Below are 20,000 nucleotides of genomic sequence, written 5' to 3' on the forward strand. Positions count from 1 at the left end.
CATATGCAAATTTCAAAAATAATAACTATATTATATAAATAATAATTATATAAAAAATATTAATTATATAAAAAATAAAGGGTATAACTAAAAAATGAGTGCATTTTTACTTACTATTTTGACAACTACTTTTTTTCCATAATTTTTATATAATATAGCAAACAATTTTTTAAATTTTAATAATAATTTCCTAAATTTAAGACCCAACATGATAATAATGTTGTTTTTGGGACAACCTACAGAAGACTCTAAAAAAATTTGAGAAAAATTTTTTCAACTAATCAACTATGTACATTTTTTCATTTTTAATTTAAAAAATGTCATTTTCTCGGCAGTAAAATATAAATTAAGAAGTTTCTTTTTATAATGATAATTACTTTTGGAATTTTTATATAACTTTACTTCTTTTAAGATCCTACAAGACAATCTTTTCAAAAACCTTTTTTTTTTATATATAATTAGAGACCCAACAAATGTTCAAGTGTCTTGAGGCAACTCTAAAAAAATTTTTTATATTAAAAAAATTTTAAATCTAGTGTTACTTTAACTAACATTAAAAAGCTATTACTTTGAAAAACAGCCTTCTTGATTATATTGTACCTTGTGAAGGCAAAGTATAAATTAAAAAGTCATTACACCAAAAATTGGTTTTCTAAATTTTTGATAAGATTGTGAAACTAAATATTATTTTAACTCATTGGCCTCACATTTTTTTTTTTTTTTTTTTTTTAGATTATTCAACTCCCCCCCCCCCCAAGGCTTGAAGGGGACCACTACAGTCGAGGAGGCTACTCATTTTTTTTTTTTTTTTTTTTTAATTTTTTAGTTATTATTCGTGGTGCAACCCTCTCTCAACTCTTTAACTCCGAAACACGAACCTTGCCGAGCAAGACTGCTGCGCGGAGAAACTAAGTTGAGCGCGGTACTTCCAGGGACGTGGTGAAAGTCGAACTCCGAACCTCTCGCTTACAAAGCGAGCGCTCTTACCACTGCACCACTACCGCATACATTAGGACAAAGGAGGTAAACTTTGAAATTATAGTTAATGTGGCAATTCCAGTTTAGGTCATTTGATACATATTTATATAAGATCTCCTTCTAAAGTTATTTATAGTGGCACACTTTTATATTTGGATTTATTAAGCATAGAGTTCTTGTTTTTAGGTTGTTTTTTTCTAATATGCATAATCTTGCACTTGTCATTATTAAATTTTGTCTACCAATTTATTCATACTTTTTTTAACCACCTAATTAAAGAAAATTGCAAATTTTGCAAAGAAGGCAAACCCTCAGTCGATGTAGTGGCAACTCTATTACATGTTTTAATATGTTAATATGTTTAAATGAAGTCCTCAGCAGCTCTTTACATCAGAGTGCTGACCTAAATGCACTGTTAGAGGTGTACAGTATTCAGATATTGCTAAAAACTACAAATACTCCACAAATAAATCTAGTTCTCAAAAAATTGATACAAAAAATCTTGTTATTTTACCATGGGTCCCAAAAAGAAGCCTTGTTCTAACAAGAGAGTTTTGTAAAGTCGGTGTTAAAACAGTCTTCCGTTTTGGTAATCCCTTAACAAATATACTTTGCGAATCAAGTCTAAACTGCCTCTAAACAGTCATCCAGGAGTGTACCAACTTAATTGCACATGTGGTGCATGTTATATTGGTGAAATAAAAAAAAAGATTTCCACACGAATTCAAGAACATAAAAATAATGTCACAAAAGCCTACTGGGAAACATCTGGAATAGTAGAACATTCACAACATTGTAATGGTAAAACAAACTGGGAGAACCCTAAAACGCTTTCTGTTATTTCAAACAACTACAAAAGAAAAGTTCGTGAGGCCATTGAAATACAACGTGTACAATGTTCAAAACCTAAAGAAAACGTTTTAAATCGTGATAATGGAAATTTGGTGATGACTCACCATTGGAAACCATTTTTTCTAAAATTAAAAAATGTTGAATATCTAACGTTGCAATGACATCATTTGGTTACGTTTATTATAATCTTTAAACAGTTTTTTTAATGGTTTTATTTGTTTGATAATGGCTCTCACTATATGAGCCGAAATATTACTTAAAAAATAAATAAATTGTTTGATACCGTATATGATGTTTTAATGCTTATAATATTATTACACATACTATTAAAGATGTCACTTGAATTTTATATATATATATATATATATATATATATATATATATATATATATATATATATATATATATATATATATATATATATATATATATATATATATATATATATATATATATATATATATATATGTATGTATACCCCTATAACATTTTAAGCGGTGTTATTTAGGAGCCGAGACTCCGTATTTTGGCCCATTTAAAGGTTGTTTGACCTATATAAGAGTTTAGTTGCCACTCAGCCGAAAGTGAGCAGCGCCATCTTTATGGTTTATCTCCATTTCACGTCCGGAGTGAACGAAACGCTTTGAGATTTCCGGACGTAGAAGGAGACACTGAAAAAGCGACTACGCCAAGAACCTCTATCGACTTTCACGGTTTCGATCTTGCGCTGTTTCTGCTTTCTAACAACACCGTAACCAATTGAGAGATGGTCCGTCGCCGAAAAAAGAACAGATACTACACTTGATCTTAGTCATTAGGCCGAGAAGTGATCTAAAAGCAAAAGCGATCATAGAGTGCTACTTTTTTTTTTTTTTTTCTATCTTCCAACTTGTCCAAGGCCAAAGAAGGCACATTTATTTTGTATTTTTGTTTGTTTTTGTAGTTTCATGGTTTTATATTTAGTTTTATAGTTTTATTTTGTTTTGTATTTTGTTTATTAGTTTTTATTGAGTTATCGAGAGTTTAGGAAGCAACTCTTGGATGTGACTTTATAACACTCGTAACGGGTTTTTTCATTTTTTTTTTTTTTTTTTTTTTTTTTTTTAAGTTGTCGAGAGAATTTATTTGGGATCAAGTTTAGTTTATATTCTAGAGTTATATGTTAAATTTTAACGTTTCCATGGTTGTTAGACTAATTGCGTTGTTGATTGAGAAAATTTTATGGAAACCTTCAATGTCGTTTTCTCTTCTGAACTTGTTGTAGTGTGTTTTTCATATATATTTTATTTCCTTCTTGATTCTTTCTATTATTTTTTCGGATGTTATACCCTTATTTTCTTTTATAGTTTCATTTCTCGCTTTCCATAATTCTGTGGTAATTATATTGGTTGTTGTCGTAATGATTTTTGCGACATTTTTTGTGGTTGTTCTTCTGAGTTTATTTGGAATATAGCGCGAACAATGTTAAATTTTTTATTTGGATTTAGTTTCTTGTAGATGGTTTTAAACGCATTCCATACACTTCTTGTTGTTGTGCACGATATAAACGGGTGCAAAGTTGTTTCTGTTTTATCGCATTTTCGACATTTGTCTGTTCCTCTTCCTCGGTTTTTGCGCCACCTTTTGGTCTTTTGAAGAGTTGGCAGACTATCTGTATATATTCTCCATAGCGTGTTTTTTGATGGTCCTTGGGCAAAAGAGTTGAAGTTTTTTTGCCATATTTTGGGCCACGGCAGAGATCTTTGCAGGTGTGTTTCCCATGTCGTTTCAATTTTCTTTATGTTTTCATTTTCGTTTGGGTTTGATATTTGCCAATATATATTTTTAGATTTTTTGGGAGTGATTTCAAAGATTTTTTCTTCTTTTTTTTAGTGTTTCAATGACATCCTTTTAATAGTATGGTAATTCTTTTAGTGATTTTGGTGTTAGATTTTTTGTTAGGAAGGTCCATTCTGGGTGTGTAGTTTTAGCAAAGTTTGTGAGCGGATACGATAGTATGTAGCTTTGAATGTAAAAAAGAGGGTGAGGGTTCTCAACTTCTTTTAGGTTGAAAATGTGTTTTATTCGTAAGGCGAGACTCTGCTTTTGTGCGTTAAGAATTCCTAGTCCCCCTTTGTCAGTTGGGAGGTTCAGGATGCCTCTTTTGATAGGCTCTGCAAAATCACTCTGCCAGAGATACTTGGATATTTCCTTTTTTATTGATTTAATGGTTGTGTCATCTATTGGAAATAGATTGACTACAAACCATATTTTTGATAGCGCTAAGGTGTTTAGAAATATCGCTTTACACCTGAGAGACACGTTTCTGTTTTTAAAGAATTTTGTTTTTTTTTTGAAAGTTTTGGAGAGCCTTAGACCAATTTACTCTGGCAGTGTATGCCAAGTCATTGCTGAAAAAGACACCTAAAATCTTGATACCATTCGTATTGGACCAGTTTAATTTGACGAATTTTGGATTTGTATGTCTTGTGGTGTTTTCATATTCAAGGTAGTTAAAACCCCCTAATGCAAAAGCCTCAGTTTTGGATCTATTGATGTTGGACCCTGAGACCTCCTTAAATCTATCAAGTGTAGTAAATGTGCTGTTTATTGCTCTTGGGTTCGTCATGAATATGGTAGTATCATCTGCATATTGCATGACCTAGAGGTCGGATTTCGTTCCTGGTAGCGTGAATCCGTCGATGTTTTTGTTTAATCTTATTTCAAATGCTAACGATTCTACTGCTAGACAGTATATCATTAGCAAAATTGGGTCACCCTGGCGGACACCTCTTTCAATTTTAAGTGGTTTACTCATATAACCGTTATTTAGAATGATAGACTGATTATTTTTAAATGTTTGCTTTATGGCATTGACAAAATTTTTTCCCATATTGTATCTTTCAAGGGCTTTAAGAAGTTTCTGTCAATTTTGTCAAAGGATTTCTCTTGGTCTATTGTCAGTAGAAAGCTTCTTAGGTTTTTTTTGTTGGTATAATGTATTAGATCTCTGATGAAAAAAAGCTTTGAGAAAATATTTCTCCCAGGAACCGTACATGTTTGCGACGTGCCTATTAAAATGCTTAAAAATTTAGATAGTCATATGGCTAGTGCTTTGGTAATAATTTTATAATCAGCACAGAGCAATGAGATTGGTCTCCAGTTTTTCAGCTCTTTTAAGTCACCTTCTTTAGGGAGGAGGCTTATTAGGGCAGTTCTTTGAGACCATGACATTTCGTTCTCTGTGCTAAAAATATTTTCGTTTGCAAGTGCAGTAAGATCTTCTCCATAAATGTTCCAGCATATTTGATAAAATTCAGCAGGGAGTCCATCAATTCCAGGGGTTTTCCCTTTGTTGAGAGACTGTGCTGCATTTCGGAGTTCTACACAGGTGAATTTTTCATTTAAGTGGGCATTTTGTTCTTTTGTTAGTCTTACGTCAATGTTTTCTAAGAATTTTGCTTGCTTTTCAGCTTCGATGTTTGGATCTTTATAAAGACTTTGATAAAAGGACCTTATTGTTTTTAGGATGTTAGTTGTGTCTTCATAAGTTGTTTCTGCATCGTTTATTTCTTTGATAGTTTTTTTGTTATAATTATTTTTTTCTATTTGTAAGAGTGTTTTGGAGGGTTTTTCGCCCTCTTCAACAATTATTTGCTTTGTTCTTACAAATACCCCGGTGTTCTGGAGTCCTTTTAGTTCTGATTGGAGTTCTTTTACTATATTTTGATTGGGTAGTTGATTTTGTGTTTCATTTTCAATTTGTTGTTCATTTTGTTTTCTTTTTTCTCTGATAGATTTTTGTTTGCGTGATGCTGTTTTTATTGCGATGGTTTTGATTCGATGTTTAATTATTTCCCACCATTGGTTATTATTTTGGTACTTTAATTTCTTCTTTCTTTGTTTATCGAAATCTTTTCCAAGGGCATCGATGAGGCCGTTGTCGTTTACTAGGTCGATATTCATGTGCCAATAACAGGGTCAAGGAGTTATATGGACTTTGCCTATCGGTGTTTTCTTTTAAAAACTTTATATTGGATCTCTTATGATCTAAAAGTTTTGTTGTTTCTGGATCATTTTTTCTTTTTTTTTTCATTCTTTTTTCGTTCATGGAGATCTATACTTGCGTCTTCCCCATCGGCATTTTCTGTTCTATATTAAGGATCTTCATCCATTTGATTATGGTTGGTTATTTTGTTAATTTCGTTTTGTGGTTTAGTAAATACATTTTTTATTTCTTTTTCTTCTTGTTTTTTCTCATTTTTTCCATTTTTACTATTATCATCATCTAGTAGAGAAACTTTACTAGTTGCTTCTGTTGAAGTATTTGTTGTTTTTTTCATTAGTTTTATTTGTGGATACCGCTGTGTCTTTCGTAGTGCAGATATTTGCTTGTGGTTGGATATTTTTTTTTAGACTATTGTGGATTACCCTTACATAATGGCCTTCAATTTTTATGGTATTGGGTATTTTTTCTGGAATATTTTCCATTACGGCAGTAAGGATTCCGGAATAATATTTGGTTCCTCTTTTGGGGGTAAATCGGTATATTGTCCTAGATGTTATATGTTTACCGTGTCCCATTGACTGTAATTTTTCTCCGATCTAAAAGTTCTCGTACTCTAGTGGTAGGCCTAATATAGACACTGTTACGCGAATGCTAGTTTGCTTGGTTGGGGTTGATCTAAAGAACTGGTGGTATATTCCTTTGATACTTAGCCCCTTTTCAAGTAGAATATTTCCTATCTTTTGGTCTTTAACAGTTACTCCTAATACTGTGTTCTTTCTAATAAGCTGAGCTCCTGCAATTTCTTCATCGAGATCTGCATCTTCTACAGCCATAAGTATTTCATTAATGGTGTAATTCGTTGAAAGTTTGCACAAGAGCGTTTTTTTTAGTTGTCTTAAATGACTAGTTGGTTGATGCGCTTTTAATTTATGTGCGTATGAGGGCTTTGGATGAACGCGTTGCTCTTCACAAATTTCCTCACACATTTCATTATTCTTTATTTCCTCAATATAATCAGGTATAACGTGATCATCACAATTATTACAAAAGATTATTACAAAATAATAAATATTTACAAATGTCTTTACTATCTCTGCATAATAGATACGCATATTTACAATAAGTTTACAAATCGTTCAACTTTATATATTTTTCCATTTATAAATATTTTTATGATACACTTTTATATTATAAGAAAGCAAAAGAAAAAAAACAGTCTTATTTACATTAAATTTACTTTGATCTTTTCAAAAAAGTTCATCAGTTAATATAACAATATTTTAAAAACAAAGTCGTGTTTTTATATATATATATACATTTTTTAAATTTTTGTTCGTTTTTTGTATTTGTATTTTTTTGTGTTTTTTTAGTTTTTTATTATTTTGTATTTTTATTTTTATATTTTTTTGTGTTTTTTGTTTTGCTTTTTTGAGCCTTTGTGCGGAAAGAAATCGAGAATATGGAAGAATGTTGATAATGAAGTTGGTAAAGATTATTTAAGTATATTTAGTAAAGTAAGATTTTATTAATTAATACTAAAAAAAATTACAGGACTTTTACACAAATCATCACGTTACGAAATATACAGAAAAAAAATGCAAATAATAAAATATATCTCATAAACTTAGGGCTGGCAGTGATTGTCTAATCATAAATAACAATAACTTTGTTGTAAAAAAAATTATATGTTTAATGGACACGGGAACACTCAACTAAACATTTAGTTCTATCTACGAGCCAGTGTGTTAGTTTGGCTCATATGTTTAGTTTCAGGTTCCCGTTCTCTATTTCACAAAAAACGTTTTTAATACAAAAGAGTTGACAAAAAATGTCCGTGGTGTTTCTACGGACATGATAATTATATTTTAAAGTAATAATATTCCTGATGTTTCTGGTAATTATCCTGATCACTGCCGTTGGGTCAATATTTGAATTGTCAAATATATGGTGGCATCTGCTGTTCCATATTTCACTCATAATGGTTTGAGTGACTGTCAACAGCAGCTGCGAGGTAGGGTTTTTCTCCGATAAATTCGCAGTCTCAATTGAGAAAATGGAATTTATTGGAGAAAAGTTGTTTTGGGATGTCAAGGAGTTATATACATGTTTAAAGTATTCCCATATTGTAACAGAGGGAGGACAGTAGGCAAATATGTGCAGATTGTCCTCAATTTTTCCGCAAGTTTTACATTTGTTATTTTTAACGATCTGTTGCCTTGTGCTTTTGGCAAGCAAGGCAGCAGAAGGTAAGCTGTTATGGAGAAATCGAAAGAGGATGTTTTGCGTCGGTCCGTATGCGTGGGAGGTAAAATTTCTTTTCCAAATTTGGGTCCACGGCATTGTTGTTTTTGTTGAACTGTTCCAGAAAAGTTCTGCTGGCACGACTGTCTTTTTGTTTTTTGCCACTTCTAAGTAAAACTTTTTTGTTGATTTTAGGGGGGTGTTAAAGAGGGACCCGTATTTATCTAAGATATCAATTGTAGTTTTGTAGTACTGAGACATTTTGTTGTCCCAGTGTTTTGGAAACGTGTTTTGCCTTAAAAAATTCCAGCTTTCGTTTTGCTTAGTAAATTTAACAAGTGAACTTGCCACCCAATACTTTGAAAAGTAGTAAGAATCGTGAGTTTTGTCCTCTTCGCGTTCTTTTATTTGAAAGAGCGTTTTGAGGCGGATCGCAAGACTTTGCTCCTTCGGTGATAAAATTCCGAGGACCCCGCTTTTGACGGGTAAGAAAAGTGTCTCTCGTTTGACCGGGTTGAAATTGGTCTTTTGCCACAGATTTTCAAAAATGGCTCGATGCAAACGCTCTATTACCCACTCGGGAGTGGGCAAAACGTTTGCTAGAAACCACACTTTTGACATTGCTAGCGTATTTATCAGATTAGTCTTTCCCCTAAGTGACAAAGTACGCAGTCCCAGAAACTTGAGCTTTTTCTCTATTTTGTTAAGAGCTACTAGCCAGTTGAAATTGGTTGTATCGCTCAGTCTGGTGTAAAATGTAACACCTAAAATTTTGAAACCGGTGTCATTGCTCCACTCTATGTTGTCCAATTGTGTGTTAATTTCGGGATCAAAACCCCCAAGAGCGAGACCCTTGGTTTTTGAGGCGTTGATCACTGAACCACTTGCTTTTTCGAATAGTTTTAGGTTTTCAAAGAAATAGCGGACACATTTTACGTCCTTAGCAAAAAAGTTCGAATCGTCTGCGTACTGCTGTAGTTTTTGAGGTTTCCGTGTTCCCGGCAGAGGAAAACCCTCTATTCTGCTATCCGCTCAGATCACCAAAGCCAAAGCTTCAGCAACAAAAACGTACAGCAAAAGAGAGAGAGGGTCTCCCTGTCTGACTCCCCTTTCCGTAAAAAAGGAGGCAGACAGGAAGCCGCAATTCAAAACAGTTGCCGAAACATCTGAATACAAGTTGTTAATGAAAGATACAAAATTTTCTCCGAGATTGAATTTTCGGAGAATCTGCAGCAGAAACGCGCGATCTGCAGCAGAAACGCGCGATCTGCAGCAGAAACGCGCGATCTGCAGCAGAAACGCCTTTTCTTGATCTATTGTCAAAACGAAACTAGGTAGTTTTTTAAATTCGGCGTAATCTATAAGATCACGTATTAGATGTAAATTTGAAAAAATGTTTCTACCTGGAATTCCGCAAGTTTGATTTGGTTCTATAATTTTCCCCATTACTTTTGCAAGTCTTAGGGCCAGCACTTTTGTGATTATTTTGTAATCAGCGCCGATTAAAGATATAGGCCTCCAATTTTTGCATTTAGTAAGATCTCCTTGTTTGGGAATAAGTGAAATTATTGATTTTTTCATAGAGCGCCTGGTTCTTTTTTCTACGAAAAGAATTTCGTAAGCAAGTTCTTCAAAATGTTTTTCTTAAATGTGCCAAAAAGTTTTGTAAAATTCAGCTGGAAATCCGTCATAGCCCGGAGATTTTCCGTTTACAAATTTAAAAAGGGCCTTAAATTTCAATTTTGAATTCAAATTCAAATTTAAAAAGGACATAGAGTACTTTTTTTTTTTTTTTTTTTTTTTTTTATTTCAAGAATAATATTAACAAGGTAAATTTACAATGAATATATTACTGGTAGGACTTCCAGAAGATCACATGATCTTATCATGAAGCCCTTTACAATCTATATATAAAGAAGGTCGTACATTAAAAAATTACATATGCGTTATAATACTCTTCAGATGTTTAGCAAGTTTAACATAATATTTTATAATATGGGTATATAACATTCTCAATATTGAATATTATAATATAAAGTACTCAATATATTTTGTATAAATTATATTCTTCATACAGTAAACAAAAATAATGTATTAAATCATATAAACTTGAAATACTAAAAATAGATGAATATATTTTGTGTTGAAAATATTATTTTTTTTAATTTCTTTTTAAAGGAAGGAAAAGACCACTTGAAAGAAAAATCAAAGTTAGGTAATACTATTTTATTCCAGAGAAATGGACCTCGATAAGAAATACAAAACTGGTTATTTTTTGTTTTGCAAAATGGCTCTTGAATAGTTTTACTACAACAAAGTTCATGTTTGTTTTTGGGTTTCAAATTATAGAGATTAGTAAATACTCTAGGAGATACATTTTCTTTACATTTAAACATAAAACATAAAATATTAAAAATATTTAGTTCGTATATATTTAAAACTTTCATTTCTATAAGAAGTGGTGTTGAGCTTGAAAAACAATTTGCAAAATTAATTATGCGAGCTGCGTGTTTCTGATGCCGATAGAGAGATTTAAGTTTGGTTTTGTGAGCGCTTCCCCATATAATATTAGCATAGTTTACATGGCAATGAATAAATGAATAGTATAGTTGAGTTAGTTGTTGTTTATTTAGTATATATCTAGCTTTATATAGAATTCCAATGCTTTTAGCAACTTTCATGGAAATATTATCAATTTGTTGATGCCAAGATAAGTTTTCGTCTATCATGACTCCTAAGAATTTTAAAACTTTTTCTCTTTTTATGATTGTATTGTCAATTAATAAATCAGGCAAGATATTTTGGATTCTCTTTTTTTTAGATGTTGGGTAAAAAAGTAAAAATTTTGTTTTATCTGTATTCAAAGATAATTTATTTTTTCTAAACCAATATGATATTCTTTTTAGTTCATAATTCATTTTACTAAAAAGTATATCTATGTCTTCGTGCGACTGAAATAAATTCGTATCATCCGCAAAATTTACGGTCGTTAAGTTAGAAGCTTTGTAAAGATCATTTATGTATACTAAAAATAACAGTGGCCCAAGTATGGACCCTTGGGGGACACCACATGTTATATTCGTTATTATTTGCGATGAGGATTCTTTATTATAAACAAATTGTTTGCGATTACTTAGGTAGCTTTTGAACCAATTTAGGGTTTTATCTACTACACCATAGCTTTCCAGCTTTTTAATTAAAATATGATGATTAACAGTATCAAAAGCCTTTGACAAGTCAATGAATACGCCTAGTGTGAATTGAGAATTCTTAAATGAGTCGGCAATACTGCGCGTTACTTGGAGAATAGCGTGTTCAGTAGAATTATTTTTTTGAAAACCAAATTGATTTTTATAGAGGAGTTTATTATCAATAAGATAAGTGTATATTCTGTTATACATTATTTTTTCCAATATTTTTGAAAAGACTGGTAGAACTGAGATAGGACGATAGTTTGTTATATTTGTATGATCACCTGTTTTAAAGATTGGAATTATTTTTGCTATTTTCAAACTATCTGGAAAAGATCCTTGAGTAATAGATGCTTCAAAGACTTTGAAGAGGATATCTTTGATCACATTAAAAGAGTCAATTATAATATTTCCATTTATATCATCAGGCCCAATTGCTTTATTCCTTTTTAATGATTTAAATGCTATTTCAAATTCATAATAACTTAGATTTGAAAAATTTATAGTTGAACTTGGTGACGATATAAATTCGTCAACAGAGTTGTTGCCTACATAAGGAATCTTATTTGATAGGTTATTTCCTATTGTTGAAAAAAACTTATTAAATTCGCCAGCGATTTCACTTGAATCGGTAACTAATTTATTTTCTACTTTTATAGCATTCGGCATCGAATTTGTGCTTGTTTTATGTTTGCCAGTAATTTCTTTCATTATTTGCCAAACCCGCCTTGAATTATGTTTGTGTTTCATAAGCAAGTCAGAGTAGTAAATTTGTTTGGCTTTTTTGAGTTTTTCAAATAGATTTTTATAAGCTGTGTAGTTATTTTTATGTTTGTCTGATTTATTTTTAAGATATTTAACATAGAGTTTTTGTTTTATTTTTGAGGATTTTTTTATTCCTCTAGTTATCCAAGGACAAGAAATGTCTTTGGTAAAATTGTAACGTAACTTTAAAATGTTATAGGGGATATTGGCTTAACCAAGGGCAAATCAAAAAAATATTTTGCTAATCACAAACAACCTTAAAATTATCCTAACTCTAAAGAATTTATTTTCATGATTTATTTTTTAATTTTCATGTAGTTGATGCAACTTCCTGATTGCAAACTACTGTTACTAAAAAAGTAATTAAAACAATTCCCAACATCCTGGGAAATATTTTTTTTGATGTTTAGACATTCTGAACTATTCATGAACCTACTGATGGCGAAATTCATGAGCTTACTGATGGCGAAACAACTTGTTGAAAAAAAAAAATGGTAAAGTGTTTTTACAAATTTTATATATATATATATATAAATTTTATATATACATATATATATATATATATATATATTTAAATTATATATATATATATATATATATATATATATATATATATATATATATATATATTATATATGTATATATATATATATATATATATATATATATATATATATATATATATGTATATATATATATATATATATATATATATATATATATATATATATAAATTATATATATATATGAATTATATATATATATATAAATTACATATATATATATATATATATATATATATATATATATATATATACATATATATATGCTTATATATTATTATTATTACTATTATTTTTATTCTACAATAAAAGTTTGAAACTTCTATGAGCTTGAAATCTATCGAGACCCAGCTATTGTAGAACGACAAACAATTGATTTAATCTATTTGTCATAGTTATTTTTGAATTAGTCAACAGTCTTTGAAGCAACGACAAAATCTGGTAGACTATTGCAATAAGGTACTTCACGATTGCATAAAAAATTATGTCTGAATCAACTCCTAGTAAACTCTCTATGGCATTTGAATTTCGCACCGCGTAGACAACCAACTGGGCCATTGGCTGTTAATGTACTGAGAATACGATTTTGCCACTTAACTATATTAAAGTTTTTGTAAATTTTAAAAAACTGCATCAGTTGACCTCTTATTCTAGTTTCAAATAAAGTTAATAAACCCAACTTAGCCAGACGTGATTTATAACTCAGATTCCGTAACTGAGGCAGTAAACTAGTAGCACGCCTCTGTACCTGTTCAACTTATTTAATGTCTTTTCTTAGAAATGGATTCCAAACTGGTGCGTAGTACTCAATCAGAGGACAAGCATAAGATATGTAAAATTTGAGAAACATACACACATTCCATTTTTTAAAGGTTCTCTTAAGCATTTCTCAAACCATATTAGCTTTTTATGCTGCTTGGTTTATTTGGTTAGTTCATTTGAGCCTGGTGTTTGTATAAATTCCTAGTGTTCCCTCAACACAGATATTCTGAAGTTGAATTTGGTTTCTAGCATTGTCCTCCATGTAAAGAGAGTCATTGAGATACAATGATCTGCCGTGAAACTTCAAAACTTTACGTTTGCTGATGCTGAAATCCATACACCACAGTTTAGACCACTCACAAAAAGAATGGCAGCCTGAACATGGACAAAATCAAGAACACTTTTTAATTTGACAACTAGTTGACAATCATAAGCAAACATCTTACAATAATTTCTGACAAGAGCCAAGCCACTCAGTGTGATGAGCATTAAAATCACCGACAACAACAAAATTGGCTGATGGATAAAAAGAGAGGGCTTGGTCAATACTATGAGAAATGAAATTAAAGAGTGCAGTCTTGAGATGAATGAGGGCGAATATAGAACAAAGAGAAAGGCGATGGAGTGAAATTGTGCTAAACGAAAGCACATAAAAGAATAGTCAGTGGATTCAAACCTAGTTTCCAGACAGTTGGGGGAGTTTTTACAAATGTAAAAAGTACAAACAGGAACACCATCCATGCACAACATGGCACTGGTAATACTTTGATATTTTTTCAGCTGTTTTTGGAATCAGTCTCTCTGAGAGCTACCACAGTGTTCGGAAACCTGACCAGCCGGCCTCAGAATCATAAAACTGAGTTATAGAGCTATACCCTCATTAGGAGATAACAGAATGAGTTGCCTAACCATATAAACAGAGACACAAGTAAACCCATGCATTGAGTCAAGAAGATCCACCATTCAGCATCCTAAACTAGAAACAATGTATTAAAAATACATCTGCGCTAGTCTAATAGATGAGAAAGGGGTGCAAGCCTGGTCAATAGAAAGAATCTGTCTACCCCTTAAGTCTTGGCCGAGTAGGCCTTCTACAGGACATTAACCGGATGCATTTAACATCTGCCAAAGATGAGTATTTTTATCAAAACATCATCTGTAGCCTTTTATCAACCAAAGCCACAAGGCGGGGGGTGTTTTAAGTAGGAGTTGGCACCTCCTATCCTTTGCCTAGAAAGGCGTATCCTACGAGGCATGTTGTCAGTAGTAGGATAACCTGACCCGACAATAATGTGGCTATTCAAGCTTTGAAATCAATTCAATTGTTCTCCAACGATGTAGCATTTTTATAAAAGCATTTAAGATTTGAAATAGTTGTAAAGCAGTAGAGGATGAAAAACTGCGTCAACTGGATTTATGTGACTATAACATAGCGTAGACATTTTAAAGTTAGTTTTGGACTTTTTCTCTATCTGTTCAACGAGATATTTAGCATTTTTCAGTGCTGTCTGATGGTTTCCATGACTATTAAATTCTACTAATATAAAAGGAGGATTTGAATTACTTAACTTAGAAACTTCCGAAGGAACATTTTTTTTTTTGAGTCTTCTCTGAACCTTAACATCATTTCTAAACAGTTTCAAAATTGCCAAAATATCATCTAAAATTTTATTATCATCGTTCTGGTTAGAAGACTCTGCTGCACCACTGATAATAACATAATTTTACTTTTTTCATTGCTTTCCTTCAGGCTTTCCTTGGAGACTTTGGAAAATAAAGCTGCATCGTTCTACTTACAGGATCCATTTCTATCTTTGTAAATGAAGCCAGCCCATGCATTAACACTTCTTATATTATTAGAATTTTGTTTAAGACTATCAATTTCAAGGCCTCTTGCATCTTTTGTTGCTTCTAATGAACTAACTTTTATAACAAGTTTTGAAACCAGTGACGATAGTTTTCCATACCAAGTACGCAGTAGTTTAGTCAGTTCATTTGGGTTTCCTTGGCCAATCCGTAGTCTACTTTTTTCTCAAAGGAAGTCCATGACATTTGAAAAAAATATCTAGGCTCACAATGATGAATTGGTCTTTAATAGGAGGGCTACTATCCTAATTACCAGTCGATTACCTCCTGATATCTGAAATTTTAACACAGGGACACAATAAACCATTTTAACACTTTAACTCAATAAAACAGGAGATTTTAAAGTGTTTTTTTCTGTCAATATATACATACATATAAATATATATATATATATATATATATATATATATATATATATATATATATATATATATATATATATATATATATATATATATATATATATATATATATATATATATATATATATATATATATATATATATATGTAAATTATGTTAGTGTATTTTACAAATAGACTGCTCAATGTTCTTAAAGAACAAAGCAATAATAAATTAGTACAAAAACACTTATCTAACTTTTTTCTTGTACTTGAAGTTTCACCATTGCTGGATCATCAGGAAGCTTCCTTATAATCCAGCAATGTTTAAACTTCAAGTAGAAGAAAAAAGTTAGATAATTGTTTTTTATTAATTTATATATATATATATATATATATATAAATATATAAATATATATATATATATATATATATATATATATATATATATATATATATATATATATATATATATATATTTATATATAAATTATGTTAGTGTATTCTACAAACAGAGTGCTCAATGTTCTAAAAGAACAGAGCAATAATAAATTAGTAAAAACACTTATCTAACTTTTGATTACTTCAACACTGTGTTTCACCATCAGTCGGTTCATCAGGAAGAATGTCTAAACATAAAAAAAATTTCAAATTATAGAAAAATTATTTCACAGGAAGTTGGGAATTGTTATAATTAGTTATGTAATAACTGTAGTATTTTGCAACCAGGAAGTTGCATCAACTGCATTAAATAATTTAAAAATCATGAAAAGAATTCTTTGGAATTAGGATAAATTTGGACTGGTCATTTGTTTTTGAAATTTTTAAAAAGGAACCTAATTCTGATTTTTTATTCAGTAAATTTTCTTGATCTAAATGAGTAATAATTAAAGTTTATATATATACATATACATATATATATATAATTATATTTATATATGTATATATATATATATATATATATATATATATATATATATATATCTATATATATATGCATATATATATATATATATATGCATATATATACATGTATATATATATGTCAACCCTCAGAACTTGGGTTGGTATTCAGAAATGCCGACCTAACTGCCGACCTAAATGTGGTTAAGGACGGTAAAAAATTGTTGACCTCGTTTCTATGCTTTATGGTAACATCTTTGTATCAAATAGTTTTTGCTGACCGCTATGGGGTTGATATGATACATTTCCACCTCTTTCTCATTTATTTATTTTGAGTTTATAAATATGCAAGTATTACTTTTTAATACTATTTCAGAGATTATTTATGTTACATTTATTAAATCAATATAACATTTTAGATGTATACAATTAAATAGTATTTCGGAAATAAATGCATAAGAACCAGCTGTAAAAATAAATTTTAAGATTTGGAAAATAATTTTTAAGATGTGGTAGAATACCCAAAGAGATTATTGTATTTTTTACACAAACCCAATTTAGAGCTTCCCAAATACTACATGCTAACAAATGGTGACATTTTAAAAAGATATTACCATATTATGTCCTCAAAACAATTATGGTTTAAGTCAACAAAATCAAATATTAGTTGCTCCATACAGAAAGGAGGGTATCAGCTAAAATATCAACTCCCTGGCGCAAAATGTGAGATAGAAAAGATTATCTTGTAAAAGAAGTAGTAAATATCTGGTGCAGAGCGGGTTTTCAAAAAAAGATTTCTTGATGAAAAGTTGGACCATTAGAAATTGAAAAGCTCATCAAGAAAGGTAAAAAGTAAATAGATCTTTAAAAGGTAAGATTTTCTCATAATGTTTACATTAATTATTTTTTTTATAACATTAACAATCTTTTAAAGTTGTAAAAGTGTGAATTATGTCTTTTTTGTTTCATATTAGATTGAACTTCTCTTAAAAAAAAATCTTTCAATTCTAGAAAGATTGAGAATTGAACATAGGAATGAGTTAGATAAAACTTGAAATGTATATATAGGATAAAATCTATATTTTTTATTTTATTTAATTTATATAAGAAGATAATTAGCTTAGAAATCATAACCTCTATAATTCTGATATAAAATCAATATATTTTGAGTCAAATTAACCTAATGATTCATTTTTCAATGTATCTAGTGACAAAGATAAAAAAATCTTGTTCCATTAAGAAAGAAAAATAGATCTGATCACCTGCTCCGGTCAATATCAGGGACGGATTAATAAAAGCAACACGTGAAGTACAAAATTTCATCTTGGTGTAAAGGGTCATACAGCAATTCTTTTTTCAATTCTGAAGCATGCAGGGCATAATTTGGAAAATATTTTTCTGTCAAAATCAGGAACCTACAGAATAAGATTTTATAGTATCAAAAAAAAGGGGAAGAAATTTAGAATAGTTAGAAAAACTGTTTCTAATTTCAGTTTTAATCAGTAAGAAACTATTGCTTCACTTCTAAAGTAAATTGTGTAATAAATAGGATCTTACAAATAACATTACTGTTAAAATGGAAAGGATTGCAGTAAACGTGTTGGCTCCTGAGGATGATAATGGTATTGATATTTTGCTAGAAGTGTTCGAGGCAAGTTCATTAAAAAGCAAAGGCCAAGCAAAACAAATAAAAATAGTAATAGAAGATTTTAAAATTGAATATAAGATTTTTGCTGTTTGTGTTAGCACAACTGCTTCAAACACTGGTGCACATTATGGAGGAATTGAATTTATTAGTACGTATGTTGGGAAGCCCATTATATGGCTTTTATGTCCTCGACACATATATTAGAGACACATTAGTCATTTAATGCAAGTGCTAACTGGAAAGACAAAGGCACCAAACAAACAACTGTTTTCAAATTTTAAAAAATATTGGCCTGAAAAATTTCAAGTACGCAATGAAGGTATTAACTCATTAAACCAAATTTAATTTCAACAATTTTAAAAACAATTCTTACATGCATCAGATTGTACAAGCAAAAGAATACCTCGGAAATGCCCTGAAAGCCTTTTTCAAGATAAAAACAGACTATATAAGATTATGCGAATTAGACTCTTTCTATTTAGGTAACGAAGTACCAAAGTTCTGATGACAAAACTTCTCTGAAGTTTTGTCAGTGGAGGAGATTTTACATTCCTTGGTTTCTGAAGTCAACTGTCATATTCCAGGCACCATATATTGATCTCAAAGCTATTAAAGTAAAACTATTAAAGCTAACAGCATAAAGGAAGATATATAAGAGGAAGATATATAAGACAAACTTTTGAAAATTCATCTTCTCAGGCATACATTGTACTTGGCTGAAAATATTGTTATTATATCACTAGATGATTCAGGTGTAATTAATAAAAAGTAATTTCTAATGATAGAGAAACCTATAAATTGTACCTATTCTAAAGATATTGCTTATTTTCAAATAAAGAAACCAGAAATTAAAGATAATGTAATCATGAGCAAAAACACTCATTTGCGTGAGTTTGTTGGGTATAATTTTTTCATACTTGATCTTAATATACAAGATATATTGTTTTGGTTCAGATAGAAAATTTAAAGATCTTCATCCCAGCTTTAAGTTTTTTAAAGATTCTGTTTCAAATATTCAGTGCACAAATAACTGCTCTGAAAGAAATATTTTTCTTGTGCAAAATTTCCTGGCAGACAGTCATTTTAAAATTCAGAGACAAAACTTCGTGGTGGTTGCTGAAATTAATTAAAAAAAACATAGATAAAAAAAAGAAAAAGAGCGATTTGAACAATATAACTCCTTAGTAAAAAATATTTTACATTAAATATAAATTTTTATCAACTTAAATCAAACAAAAAATATTTTGAACGGAAATAATCTGTTCTTTTTTCGGATCGTTTTATTATTTAAATATTAGACATTTTGAGAAAAAAATGGAAATCTACATCTAACTGAAGGTTTAGAGACCTTAACTTTTTCATTTTTCTTATATTTAGGGTATACAACAAGGAGACATTTTGAAATTTTTGGTTCTGTAAAAAAGTTGTATTTTTGGGACACCCAAATATATATATATATATATATATATATATAAATATATATATAAATATATATATATATATATATATATATATATATATATATATATATATATATATATATATATATATGTATATATATATATATATATATATATATATATATATATATATATACATATAAATATATATATATATATATATATATATATATATATATATGTATATATATATATATATATATATATATATATATATATATATATATATATATATACATATAAATATATATATATATATATATATATATATATATATATATATATATATATATATATACATGCACACAAGGAGTGTGCATGTATATATATATACATATATAAGATCCCAACAAAGTCGTGACCTGCCTAAAAACGTACAGCAAAATTTTGCCTTTATTTTGTTTTCAGAAGTACTGCAATAGTACTCCAAAACTTTAAGGATT

At 29.8% G+C, this 20,000-nt stretch overlaps 1 protein-coding gene across 1 annotated transcript in view; it reads right to left on the reverse strand.

Moving 5' to 3' along the window:
• Window positions 1–20,000, reverse strand: part of LOC136086681 (corticotropin-releasing factor receptor 2-like) — a 212,592-nt gene that overhangs the window by 96,313 nt on the left and 96,279 nt on the right. The gene's annotated exons all lie outside the window — the stretch shown is intronic.

Source organism: Hydra vulgaris, chromosome 11 (genome assembly GCF_038396675.1).
Source record: "Hydra vulgaris chromosome 11, alternate assembly HydraT2T_AEP".
In the NCBI taxonomy this organism is placed as follows: Eukaryota; Metazoa; Cnidaria; class Hydrozoa; order Anthoathecata; family Hydridae; genus Hydra; species Hydra vulgaris.